Here is a 14165-nt window from a genome sequence, read left to right on the forward strand (position 1 = left end):
GCAGCCATGAAATTAAAAGACACTTATTCCTGGAGAAGAAAGTTATGACCAGCCTAGATAGCATATTGGAAAGCAGAGGTATTACTTTGCCAGCAAAGGTCCGTCTAGTCAAGGGTATGGTTTTTCCAGTAGTCATGTATGGATGTGATAGTTGAAGAAAGCTGAGCACTGAAGAATTGATGCTTTTGAACTGTGGTGTTGGAAAGACTCTTGAGAATCCCTTGGACTGCAAGGAGATCCAATCAATCCATCCTAAAGGAGATCAGTCCTGGGTATTCATTGGAAGGACTGATGCTAAAGCTGAAACTCCAATACTTTGGCCACCTCATGTGAAGAGTTGACTCATTGAAAAAGACCCTGATGCTGGGAGGGATTGGGGGCAGGAGGAGAAGGGGACAACAGAGGATGAGATGGCTGGATGGCATCACTGACTCGATGCACATGAGTTTGGGTGAACTCCAGGAGTTCGTGATGGACAGGGAGGCCTGGCATGCTGCGATTCATGGGGTCGCAAACAGTCAGACACGAGTGAGCAACTCAACTGAACTGATACTCAGTTTAGTAAATAAAGATGGTCTTTTTCCTTCTAACATTGTCATAATTTATTCAAAGGTTGTAACATGTGACACTATAAGGTTTGTTACGTTGTCAAAGATATTATTTACTCTTTTTTCTTATTACTTTTAGTTCAGGACACACTGTAAGTAAGGATATCAGGAAATTTATCAAGAGAGTATAGTTCACTGAATAAAAAACAGAAGAAGGAAAACTAAGGTAATAAAAAAGGACATTAAGTCATAGTTATGAAAAAGAAAGATGTATTTGTCTATTATATCACTGCCCTCTAACCGTGAAAAATCAAACAAACCAAAATCTCTAGTCTTCTATAGAGTTCATTTGGTTATTTCTTAATATGCAAACAACTTTTTCAATGTTTTTTCAATGGTACAGAAATGAAAAAAACAGTTGTAAGTTTAAAAAAAAGCCACATTAAAAATACTTGTGCGATTGTGTCAAATTGAAATGGAAAATTGAATAAGCTCAATAGCAGTTATTTTAAATTTCTTTTTAATATTTACACTTTTCATTAATTTTTTAAACCCCAAAAGTGAAATTTCTATTGCTCTGGGAATTAAAAAATACAAAAATAATCTGTGCAATGATGTTAAATTGAAATAGCATATTATATTAGGTCAGCATTCGTTGCTTTTCTCTTCCTTTATGCTCTCTATTAAATCTTTTGAGACTCGAAGAATAAAATTGCTATTGTCCTGGCAATTCTGGGCATTTGAATTGTGTTCTTATCAATCAGCCCTTTGTACCCCTCATCAGAACCGGATGTTTGCTGATGGTTTTTTCTAAGACACTGTTTATGGCTGATAGACTGGCAGCACACATTGAAAGAGTGAGGCTCAGAGCCTGGGAAAGGTCCTAGCACTGAATGCCTGCCATCCTGCAGGGCAATTAATTTATTAACAGAAGATTAGAAAATCAGTCCTAAAAACACTCTACTGACCCACTTCTCAAGGGTCATCAGAAATTATAAATGATTATATCATATTTTTAGGAAAAATGAGTAATTTTAAAATGGCCCTTTTTTTCTGTGCTAATCTAACTGTTCAGTTATTCAGAAACATTCAGTGCAATACTTCCATTATTTTGACTCTCCCCTACTGATTTTGAGTAAACATATAAAATCTAATTTAAGAAAGAAATCAACTGAGAGAACTGTTAGAAAAGACCAGATTAGAGTATGAAAAAGGCTTCTGGTTAATTATACAGACAAGGATAGACATCAGATTAAAAGAATCACTCATTGACAAATGGTAGTTTCAAACACACTTTGAAAACTAGGAATAGTAAAAGAAACATCAGTGTCTTTGTAAACAATTGTTTAAAACAGAAAAATCTTTTCGTTCTCCCTAAAAGCAAAATCAAAGTTGCTATGTGAAAGAAGATCAAAGAAGTAGTCTATATTTGAAGATATTATACCAATGAAATTCTCTAGAAAACTTTTCTTTACTGTTGTTGACAAGAAAAAGTGGGGGTTTCTGGTTGAATGAATTTTCTCTTCATTTCAGTGCCAGAAGCAAAAATCAAGTGCATTTTCTAGAAGAAAGCTGCTCAGTTTAAAACATTAGCACACTTTTAATATTTATTATTTGCTGATGTGCTCCACTCAATATTAAAATAAGCTGTGACCTCTAAAATTGAATATTAAACACATAGATAGAAACTTAATTTAAGAAAGTGAAATATCAAAATGTCACTAAAGAGCATGTTATTCTCAAGGATAAAACATGTGTAGTACAGTGATAAATGATATTTTTGGAAGACAAATCATCTCCTCTGCAACTATGCATTCATAAATGTATCACTGGTTCATAAAATATGAGTACTTGTAAGTCCTATGAGACAGACAAGTTGAGAGATATATACATAAATCAAATATACCTTTCCTCATGTTTTGCAAAACATTTCATACAAGGCATTAATTTCTTATAATATGATAATAACAATAATAGTAATAAAACAGCTAGACGTCACATATTAAGGTGATGCTTCTTTGATGATAAGGATGGGATCACTGACTCATGGTTTGAGCAAGCTCTGGGAGTTGGTGATGGACAGGGAAGCCTGGAGTACTGCAGTCCATTGGGTCACAAAGAGTCAGACAGGGCTGAGCAACTGAACTGAACTGAGGCAGAAGTCAAAAAGTCAAACTTAACATTTCCTCACATACCCTAATGAGGTTTCTGGGTTGATTGTTGATAATAAAGATAAGAACTCAACCAAAACAACAGGGTTTATGCAGTGGGGAAAAGTCATTTCTCTTATATTTCTGCCAAAAATGACCTTAGAGAAGAGAGCTGCTCAATGGGAGGAAATATAATTTAGGTCCTTCAGTTCAGTTCAGTTCAGTTCAGTCGCTCAGTAGTGCCTGACTCTGCGACCCCATGAATCGCAGCACGCCAGGCCTCCCTGTCCATCACCATCTCCTGGAGTTCACTCGGACTCACGTCCATCAAGTCCGTGATACCATCCAGCCATCTCATCCTCGGTCGTCCCCTTCTCCTCCTGCCCCCAATCCCTCCCAGCATTAGAGTCTTTTCCAATGAGTTAACTCTTCACATGAGGTGGCCAAAGTACTGGAGCTTCAGCTTTAGCATCATTCCTTCCAAAGAAATCCCAGGGTTGATCTCCTTCAAAATGTACTGGTTGGATCTCCTTGCAGTCCAAGGGACTCTCAAGAGTCTTTTCCAACACCACAGTTCAAACGCATCAATTCTTCGGTGCTCAGCCTTCTTCACAGTCCAACTCTCACATCCATACCTGACCACAGGAAAAACCATAGCCTTGACTGGATGGACCTTAGTCGGCAAAGCAATGTCTCTGCTTTTCAATATGCTATCTAGGTTGGTCATAACTTTTCTTCCAAGGAGTAAGCGTCTTTTAATTTCATGGCTGCAGTCACCATCTGCAGTGATTTTTGGAGCCCCCAAAAATAAAATCTGACACTGTTTCTACTGTTTCCCCATCTATTTCCCATGAAGTGATGGGACTGGATGCCATGATCTTCGTTTTCTGAATGTTGAGCTTTAAGCCAACTTTTTTACTCTCCTCTTTCACTTTCATCAAGATGCTTTTTAGCTCCTCTTCACTTTCTGCCATAAGGGTGGTGTCATCTGCATATCTGACATTATTGATATTTCTCCTGGCAATCTTGATTCCAGCTTGTGCTTCTTCCAGTCCAGCATTTCTCATGATGTACTTTGCATAGAAGTTAAATAAGCAGGGTGACAATATACAGCCTTGATGTAATCCTTTTCCTCTTTGGAACCAGTCTGTTGTTCCATGTCCAGTTCTAACTGTTACTTCCTGACCTGCATACAGATTTCTCAAGAGGCAGGTTAGGTGGTCTGGTATTCCCATCTCTTTCAGAATTTTGCACAGTTTATTGTGATCCACACAGTCAAAGGCTTTGGCATAGTCAATAAAGCAGAAATAGATGTTTTTCTGGAACTCTCTTGCTTTTTCCATGCCCCAGCAGATGTTGGCAATTTGAGCTCTGGTTCCTCTGCCTTTTCTAAAACCAGCTTGAACATCAGGGAGTTCACAGTTCATGTATTGCTGAAGTCTGGCTTGGAGAATTTAGGTCCTTACCCTGATACAATAGTATGCCTGCATGCTTAGTCACTCAGTTATGTCCAACTCTTTGTGACCCCATGGACAGTAGCCCGCCAAACCCCTCTGTCCTTGGGATTTCCCAGGCAAGAATATCGGAGTGAGTTCCCATTCCCTTCTCCTGGAGATCATACCAACCTAGGGTATGAACCCAGATCCATGTGTGTATTGCACATGGATTTTTTTACTGTCTGAGCCACCAGAGAAGCCCAATACAACATATATATATATACACACACATATATACATATGTACATATATCTACATATATATGTAGAGAGAGAGAGAAGATCATTATAAGAAAACTACAGATCAATATTCCTAAAGATGCAAAAATGCTCAACTAAATATCAGTTGAATCCAATAGTGTATAAAAAAATTTATACACTACAGCCAAATAGGATCATTCTAGGTACAAAAGACTGGCTCAACATTAGAAATTCAGGTATTACAATCCTTTACATCAAAAGACTAATGAAGAAATATATAATCAAATCAATAAATGGAAACATTAGACAATCTAATACCATTAATAATTTAAAAAAATAGGAAGGAACAGATTTGATGAGACTCTAATTTTAATACAAAATACATAAAAGAAAATCACTGAGTGTGATTTGAGTGGGAAAGTGGGCAAAGGTGATCTAAATAACTTTGCAAATGAGTGAAATTCATAAGTCTAGAGAAAAGATAAGGTATTTTTCACTGCACTCTAGTTGATAAAGTTGTTTCTCATTGGATACTGTTAAGACATTCATACTGGAACTGAACAATGAAGTAAATGTGTAATGAATAGTAGTGAGCAGGTTCCTTAGTGTTGTGGTAAGAATCTACAATAAAGCAAGGAGAGGATGCTGAAATACAGTAGAGTTGGAGACAGTAAAAATTAATGTTTAGCTCAATATGCATAGAGATGGTTATGTTTGGCAATATCTATACCTATGCACATATGTTAATGTACTCATAAAATTTTTTCTTCCATTAGCTAAGAGAGCCTAGAAGAAATATGACTCCAGTAACAATAAGCACACTCAGTCTCCAATTCTTGATTTCTAACCACACTCAGTCTCCAATTCTTGATTTCTAACCTTTCTCAATAAAAGGCTCAAGAGTTCTTTGGAGAAATAATTGATTAGTGGAAGAAAAGAAGCAAAATGAGCCCAGATTATCTTACAGTAACAGGAAGAAAGGCAGTTCTAAAATAGCAACAAAACCTACCTCTACATTGATGGGCACATGGTGAAGGGACATAGGAACCCACTAAAAGAGACCCTAGTGGCCAAAGCTAGAAAAATTTGAGCGATAGAATAAATTAGTATTAGACTAAAACCCAGGGTAGGAAATAAAAATTCTATGAGTTCATACTGATATAAATAAATCATTGAATAAATAAATAGTCAAGAAGAGACAGATCTCCCTTGCAGAAAAAATTCAAATAAATTATGTAAGTACTCTGCCCTCAAGGAATAAATCCCCACTCCTCAAAAGTGAACTGTATTAAGTAGCTTCCTTCCAAAGATTTCAATTTGGAAATGAGGGGAAAGAAAGAGTAAATGTACTGTGGAGAAACTTGACAAACAGTATCTCAGCCTGGTGATCAGGTGAATATTAACATTTGATAAGTTATATTGATACTACATACCCTTGCTATGATGTACTGAAAAAGGTAATTACCTCTTAACTTTTCCTCCCAAAAACCCATTCACCAGTTTAATAATGAGGGAAACACCCAAAAACTTACCACTGAGGACCATTGTACAAAATTTTTGACCAGCATCCCTCAATACCATGATGATCGTGATAAACAAGGGAAGTCAGACAAATTGTCACAGCCAAGGGTAGCTTAAGGGCGTGTGAAACTAAATGTAATCCATTATCCTGGATAGGGTCCTGGAATATAAATAGGTATTAGTTAGTTAAATAGTTAAATCGCTTGGTCAGTCGTGTCCTACTCTTTGCGACCCCGTGGACTGTAGCCCACCAGGCTCCTCCGTCCATGGGATTCTCCAGGCAAGAATACTGGAGTGGGTTGCCATTTAGGTCTATTTAAAACTATGAAAATCTGAATCAACTATGGACTTTAGTTAGTAATCACAAATTAATATTGGTTCATTAAGTGTGGCAAATTTACCAAACGTTAATAACATGAGAGACTGCATATGGGCTATATTAGAACCCTCTGTACTCTCTTCTCAATTTTTTCTGGAAACCTAGAGCTGCACTAGAAAATGCACTCATAAATGATCCTAATCCAAATTAATGTCTTTAAAATTGTCTTGCTCTTGATGATAGAATTGGTACTAATTTAGAAAATATTTTTATATGGCATGACTGAGTTTTTTCACTATTGAAGGGAAATAGGGATATTTGGTGACATATCTGGATTAAACAATAAAATATTTTAAACTCTCTAAAGGAAAATAATTGTCATACTGCCATCGTTAGGGACAATGTGAATTCACAAAGCTTGTTTTTCTACAATTTTACACAGCTGCCCCTAAGCCAAAGAGCTCTGGGCAAGTTTCAGAACTTTCCAAACTGTTTATAAACTGAACAAACAAAGCTGCCCAAATCCATTCACAATTGATTCCTCAGCCTGTTTTCAGTAGTGAAGAACAGCTCTTTCACAAACGCAGTCCATTCTCCATAGACTGAGAAAGGTGACGTCAGCGGCTTAGGTGGATGTCTAAACATAAGAATTCCAAAGTGTCTGGTAAGTTCATGTTGAACATTCAAATGTTAAATAAACTCTTTTTATATACAATATGGAGAAATGAGAATTCAGTTCAGTTAGGAAGATATATGGAAAAGTGATTTTTTTTTCTCTAATATTATTCAGTTTCCATTTCACTTTGTGAAGATTAGCCCTAATATTTACTTAAGAATCATCAGTCCTAACTCCAAGAGGATGATCAGACATTTGTATAGCTCCTTATAGTTTCAGATTTGAATAAAAATTAAACCTTGTGAAATTATGATTAGAATTTACCTGCTCCTTACTTCTACCATTTTTAATAGATCAGAATCTAAGTGGGAAATTGTATGTGTGATTGAATTCTTTCCAGCAAATGTCTCTTTGAATTATAGGGTGACACACACAGAATGGCTGTTATGGATTGGAAGGAGGGCTGAGAGGTTTTCTGTTCACTTAGGAAAAGAAAAAGTCAAGCTTTGCAATCATTAAATTTTCACTTCTCTCTGGAAAAATGTAACTCTATTATTCACTGTGCATGTTAAAATGGGTGTGTGCTCAACCACTTCAGTCATGTCCAACTCTTTGCAACTCCATGAACTGTAGCCTGCCAGGGTCCTCTGTCCATGGGATTCCCCAGGCAAGAATACTGGAGTGGGTCGTCATGCCCTTCTCCAGGGGATCTTCCCCACCCAGGGATCAAACCCAGGTCTCCCTCATTGCAGGCAGATTCTTTACCCACTGAGCCCTCACTAAAAGACCGGGGGCGGGGGGCGGGGGGCGCAATCCTACAACCAAACTGTGATAAGTCACAAAATGATTTTCTAGTTTCTGCTTTTTCTATGCCATTTGCTTCTCTATCTAGATCACTCCTAGCAGTCCAAATTTGTGTAAGAAAACTGCTGATATTGCTGTTATTTTAAAAAGCACACAAATGTAAAATGTACATGTCACAACATTCCATGTACTGAAATAATTACATATCTTTATGATGTATAGAGATGTGTTATCATATATGTACATAGAATAAAAACAATATGTATTATATACGCTTGTCCGATGGCTCAGCAGTAAGGAATCCACCTGCAATGCAGGAGATGAAGGTTCAATCAGCAGGTTGAGAAGATCCCCTAGAGCAGGAAATGACAACCTACTCCAGTATTCTTGCCTGAAAAATCCCATGGAGAGAGGAACCTGGCACCCTACAGTCCATGGGGTCACAAAGAACCAAACAAGACCCACTTTTTATTTCTTGAAATTAGTATCTATATTGAGTATAATGTATATTTATAATGTTCAATAACATGTAGAATAGTAAGTAAATGTAAACAAAAGTCACTAACAAAAACTCACCAAGATCCATGCAATAATAAAAAAAAAGTAAAATGATTTCCCTTTCACATTAGCATAAGTAAGTCTTTCCTGGTGAGGGGTTAAGGGAACTATTCATGGATTATTCTACTCATATCCAATTCTGGGCTCCACTACTGTATCTTCTTCAATAGCCTACATAAATATTATCAGCTCCAGTCCTCCTCAGTAAAACAGAGATAATAATGCATTCATTTTGAAGATTAAGTGTGATAACTCATACAGTATGCTCAATCAAAGCCCAGAAAGAAATCCCACCTAAGGGTGATCAAAGTCCAGGTTATGAATAAATTATTTTGATTCTAGTCAATTACTAACAATTGAAGAAGAGGCTAGTTTTTGCAAAAGTCTAGTAAAACAAAGGTACAAAAATAATATGAAAGCTTAGTGTACAAATAAAATTGTTTAGCAGAAAAACACTAACTTCTCTTTTTTTAAGGATTCATTCCATTCTCTAGGTTGAACGGTTATGAATGAATATATACATATTTACTATCTTCATGTACAGTGGCTCTTTTGTTTTGGTTCTTACTTTTCTCTGCTTTTCTCTGCTGTTTCAATCATTTGCTTTATAATGCTTATTTCCTGCATTACTCTAATAGGAAGCTATTTCAGTTTAAATAAATTTTTAAATAACTTCAAATACTGAAAGCTCTGTGCTGATTGTATCAGTGATGTAGTAGATCATAAAGTATCACAGGAAATAATACTCATAAACAAGTTAGCAACAAAATCTTTCTCCATATACATTTTGTATTTCAAGGTGCCATCAGATTGAGAAAGAGTCAGAGGAAATTAAGTCCGAAAATGGAATTGAAAGTGAGTGCTTATCCACTTCTTATGCATTATAAATTATTTTCCTTTTAGAATCAGACTTGACTCCAATGGTGTGGCAAACTACAAATAATCAACGAATTCTTAAATAATTTTGCACATATAAACTATGTTTCCTTTGTTTTTTAATTATTAATATTTATCTTAGGATTCAGAGATTAAATCTATTTCTCTTCAAGTTTTTATTTTTATTTGTAATATTTTCAAACTTACAGATAAGGTGTAAGAACAGTACAAAGAATTCTTATGTACCCCTCGCCAAGAGGCCTCATTGAAATTTTACCAACTGTCCAAAGGGACTGAATACTGAATCATTGTACTTAGTTGTAATTTCTCTTTGGTATCCATCACTTTGGAATAGTTCTTCTGACCTTTCTTGATCTTCATGAATTTAACAGTTTTGGAAATTACAGGCCCATTACTTTGTAGAATTTCTCTCAATTTGGATTAGTCTGATGTTTCATATAATTTCAGTTTATGCATTTTCTGGTGGAAATACCACAGGAGTGATGCAATATTCTTAACTCCTGTGAGATATTATGTGATATCAGGTTGTCCATCAAAATTATTTTAACTCTGATCACTTGAATAAGGCCTTCTCCAATGTAAATGAACTCTTTTAACTTTGTAATTTTCAAGTATTTTGAAGGACCTAATTTGAGACTGTGTGAATTTTGCAATCTTAATCAAATTCATATAATCTACTTTTAGAGTCCATTAATGGCTGTGATTTGAGGTAATTATTAATATGATAGTTGCCATGTAGCAATTACTAAAATTGTGAAAGTCACTCAGTTGTGTCTGACTGTTTGTGACCTCATGGACTATACAGTCCATAGAATTCTCAGGCCACAATACTGGAGTGGGTAGCTGGTTCCTTCTCCAGGGGATCCTCCCAACCCAAGGATTGATCTTCTGAACCCAGGGAATGAACCCAGGCCTCCTGCATTGATGGCAGATTCTATATCAGCTGAGCCACCAGGGAAGCCCAAGAATACTGGAGTGGGTAGTATATCTCTTCTTCAGGGAATATTCATGAACCAGAAATCAAACTGGGGTGTCCATTGCAGGTAGATTCTTTACCAGCTGAGCTACCAGGTCATGCTTTAAAATTTGTTAAATCTGATAGACAGAGTGCCTGAAGAACTATGTATGGAGATTGGTGATATTGTACAGGAGGCAGTGATCAAGACCCTCTCCAAGAAAAAGAAATGAAAAAGGGCAAAATGCTTGTCTAAGGAGGCCTTACAGATAGCTGAGGAAAGAAGACAAGTGAAAGGCAAAGGAGAAAAGAAAAAATATACCCATTTGAATATAAAGTTCCAAAGAATAGCAAGGAGAGATATGAAAGCTTTCCTCACTAATCAGTGCAAAGACATGGAGGAAAACAATAGAATGGGAAAGACTAGAGATCTCTTGAAGAAAATTTGAGATACCAAGGGAACATTTCATTCAAAGATGGGCACAATAAAGGACAGAAATGGTAGGGATCTAACAGAAGCAGATGATTTTAAGAGGTGGCAAGAATTCACAGAACTGTACAAAAAAGATCTTCATGACCCAGATAACCACCTGATCATGGTGTGATCTCTCTCCTAAAGCCAGACATCCTGGAATGTGAAGTCAAGTGGGCCTTAGGAAGCATCACTATGAACAAAGCTAGTGGAGGTGATAGAATTCCAGTTGCGTTATTTCAAATCTTAAAAGATGATGCTGTGAAAGTGCTGCATGCAATATACCAGCAAATTTGGTAAACTCAGCAGTGGCCACAGCACTGGAAAAAGTCAGTTTTCATTCCAATCTCAAAGAAAGACAATGCCAAAGAATGCTCAAACTACCACACAATTGCACTCTTCTCACAAGCTAGCAAAGCAATGTTCAGGATTCTCCAAGCCAAGCTTCAACAATATATGAATCATGAACTTCCAGATATTCAAGCTGGATTTAGAAAAAGCAGAGGAACCAGAGGTCAAATTGCCAACATCTGCTGGATCATCGAAAAAACGAGAGTTCCAAGAATATATCTACTTCTGCTTCATTGACTATGCCAAAGCCTTTGACTGTATGGATCACAACAAACACTGGACAATTCTTAAAGAGATGAGGATACCAGACCACCCGACCTGCCTCCTGAGAAATGTGTATGCAGGTCAAGAAGTAACAGTTAGAACTGGACATGGAACAGCAGACTAGTTCCAAATCAGTAAAGGAGTGCATCAAGGCTGTATATTGTCACCCTGTTTATTTAACATATATGCAGAGTACATCATGAAAAATGCCGGACTGGATGGAGCACAAGCTGGAATCAAGATTGCTAGTAGAGATACCAATAACCTCAGATATGCAGATGACACCACCCTTATGGCAGAAAGTGAGGAAGAACTAAAGAGCCTCTTGATGAAAGTGAAAATGGAAAGTGAAAAAGTTGGCTTAAAACTCAACATTCAGAAAACTAATATCGTGGGCTCTGGTCCCATCACTTCATGGCAAATGGATGGGGAAACAATGGAAACAGTGACAGACTTCACCTTGGGGGGCTCCAAAATCACTGCAGATGGTGATTTCAGCCAAGAAATTAAAAGGCACTTGCTCCTTGGAAGAAAAGCTAGGACCAATCTAGACATCATATTGAAAAGTAGAGATGTTACATAGCCAACAAAGGCCCATCTAGTCAAAGCTATTATTTTTCCAGTAGTCGTGTATAGATGTGAGAGTTGGACCATAAAGAAAGCTGGGCACTGAAGAATTGATGCTTTTGAACTGTGGTGTTGGAGAAGACTCTTGAGAGTCATTTGGACTGCAAGGAGATCCAACCAGTCCATCCTAAAGGAAATCAGTCCTGGGTGTTCATTGGCAGGACTGATGCTGAAGCTGAAACTCCAATACTTTGGAGACCTGATGCAAAGAACTGACTCATTGGAAAAGACCCTGATGCTGGGAAAGATTGAAGGTGAGAGGAGAAGGGGACAACAGACGATGAGATGGTTGGATGGCATCACTGACTAGATGGATGTGAGTTTGAGTAGTCTCCGGGAATCGGTGGTGGACAGGGAAGCCTGTCGTGCTGCAGTCCATGGGGTCACAAAGAATCAGACACAACTGAGCAACTGAACTGAACTGAACTGATTCTATTTTAAGGATGGTATGTTTTTCTACCCCTCTTTTATTATTTGTTTATTTATTTTTGGCTGTGCTGTGTCTCATTTCTGTGCGCAAGCTTTCTTACTTCCCGGGAGCAGGGACTACTCTACTTACTTGTGGTGCACAGGCTTCTCATTGCAGTGGCCTCTCTTTTGCAGAGCACACGCTTTTTAATGTGGTCTCCGTAGTTGTAGTACGCTGGTTTAGTTACTCCTCAGTATGTGGAATTCTCCCGGACCAAGTATCGAACCTATGGCCCCTGTATTGGCAGCCAAGCTCTCAACCACTGGACCATCCAGCAAGTTCCTGCCCCTCCTCTTTTAGAAGGTTGTTTCCTTTCTCATTTATTATTAATATTTTCCTAGATTTGACACTTTACCTGTTTGTGATTCAGCTTCAAGGAATGAGTAACCTAACCTTATTGCTCTAGTTTCATGAATGGCACTAGTCCTTAGCTCTCAGTCCTCCTGAAAACTTCCCTTCATTGTAGAGTGCCATTTTGCTTGTTGGCCATGCTTCTCTCTTGGAGCAACCTGTATCCAGTGACTGATTGATGCAGGAGTGTGAAAGTTCAGTCTTATTGTCATATTCAATAAGTCTAGTCTGGCTTCAACATCCCTCTTGAGATCAGCTGAGATCATAGTTGCGTCTGCATCAGAGACCAAGTTCTCTCTGTCACCAACTTTATTTCTCCAAGTGTTGAGACCAAGAGTATTTCCTCATAAACTCCCACGGGATAATCTATGACTCAACATTGGCTTCCTGAAGTTCCCATTCTGCAACAGAGTATGTTGCAGTTCAATAAGTAATCATTATCTCTCACAGTATTAAGGAAATATAGAAGTAGGTTATTACTAAATACCTTTATAGTCAAAGCTATAAAACCTACAATATCTGGATTTAGTATAATTACTTCTAGAGTCCATACACTTTCAGAGTATAGTTGAATTTAATACAATATTAAATATATAGCTTTTTAAGTTAATGAATACTGATCTAACTTCTTCTACTGAAATTGACAATTTTTCACTCATGAGTTTGGTTTAAAAATTTTTTTTGGATAGAATGCATATTACTGTGCACAAACTGATACAAATGCTTCCTGAAAAGATAGAAAGTCAGAGGGCATTTTGGATATGATCTTTTAATCTACATCTTAATGTTAAATATATATGTGTATATGATATAATACAATGTAATACAATATGATACTTACAGCTTAGTGTTTAATAGTATGTGCTAGAGTAAGACTTCTTGTGTCTGACACTTACTTAGACATGTTTCCTCTAGCAGATAATAGTGACTGTCTCTTTCCATTACCCAAAAGACTAAATAAGTATAATGTATGCAAAGTATGTGGTAAGTACGTGGTAAGTGGTCAGTACATGCCATCTCTTATTATTTGAAGCACCCCTCACATCAAGGACAGGCATCATACAGCATAGGTTCTCATGTGACCAGCAATTCCAGGGGTGATATGGTACAAACAGCACTGTGATATGGTACAAATAGTGCCCTAGAGAATGTGTTGAGAAGTTGGGTTTTTACACTTAGTGTGTGATCTCAGGGCTTTCCGGGTAGCTGAGCTGGTAAAGAATCCACCAGCAATGCAGGAGACCCTGTTTGATTCCTAGGTCAGGAAATTCCCCTGAAGAAAGGATAGGCTACCCATTCCAGTATTCTTGGTCTTCCCTGGTGGCTCAAATGGTAAAGAATCTACCTGCAATGCAAGAGACCTGGGTTTGATCCCTGGGTTGGAGAGATCCCCTGGAGGAGGGCATGGCAATCCACTCTAATATTCTTGCCTGGAGAATCCCCAAGGACAGAGGAGCTTGGCAGGCTATAGTCCATGGAGTCGCAAAGAGTCAGACATGACTGAATGACTAAACACAGCAACACAGCACATGTGATCCTGATTAGTTTTTGCTCCAGTTCATTAGTC

This window comes from Capra hircus, chromosome 12, assembly GCF_001704415.2.
Source record: "Capra hircus breed San Clemente chromosome 12, ASM170441v1, whole genome shotgun sequence".
NCBI lineage: Eukaryota > Metazoa > Chordata > Mammalia > Artiodactyla > Bovidae > Capra > Capra hircus.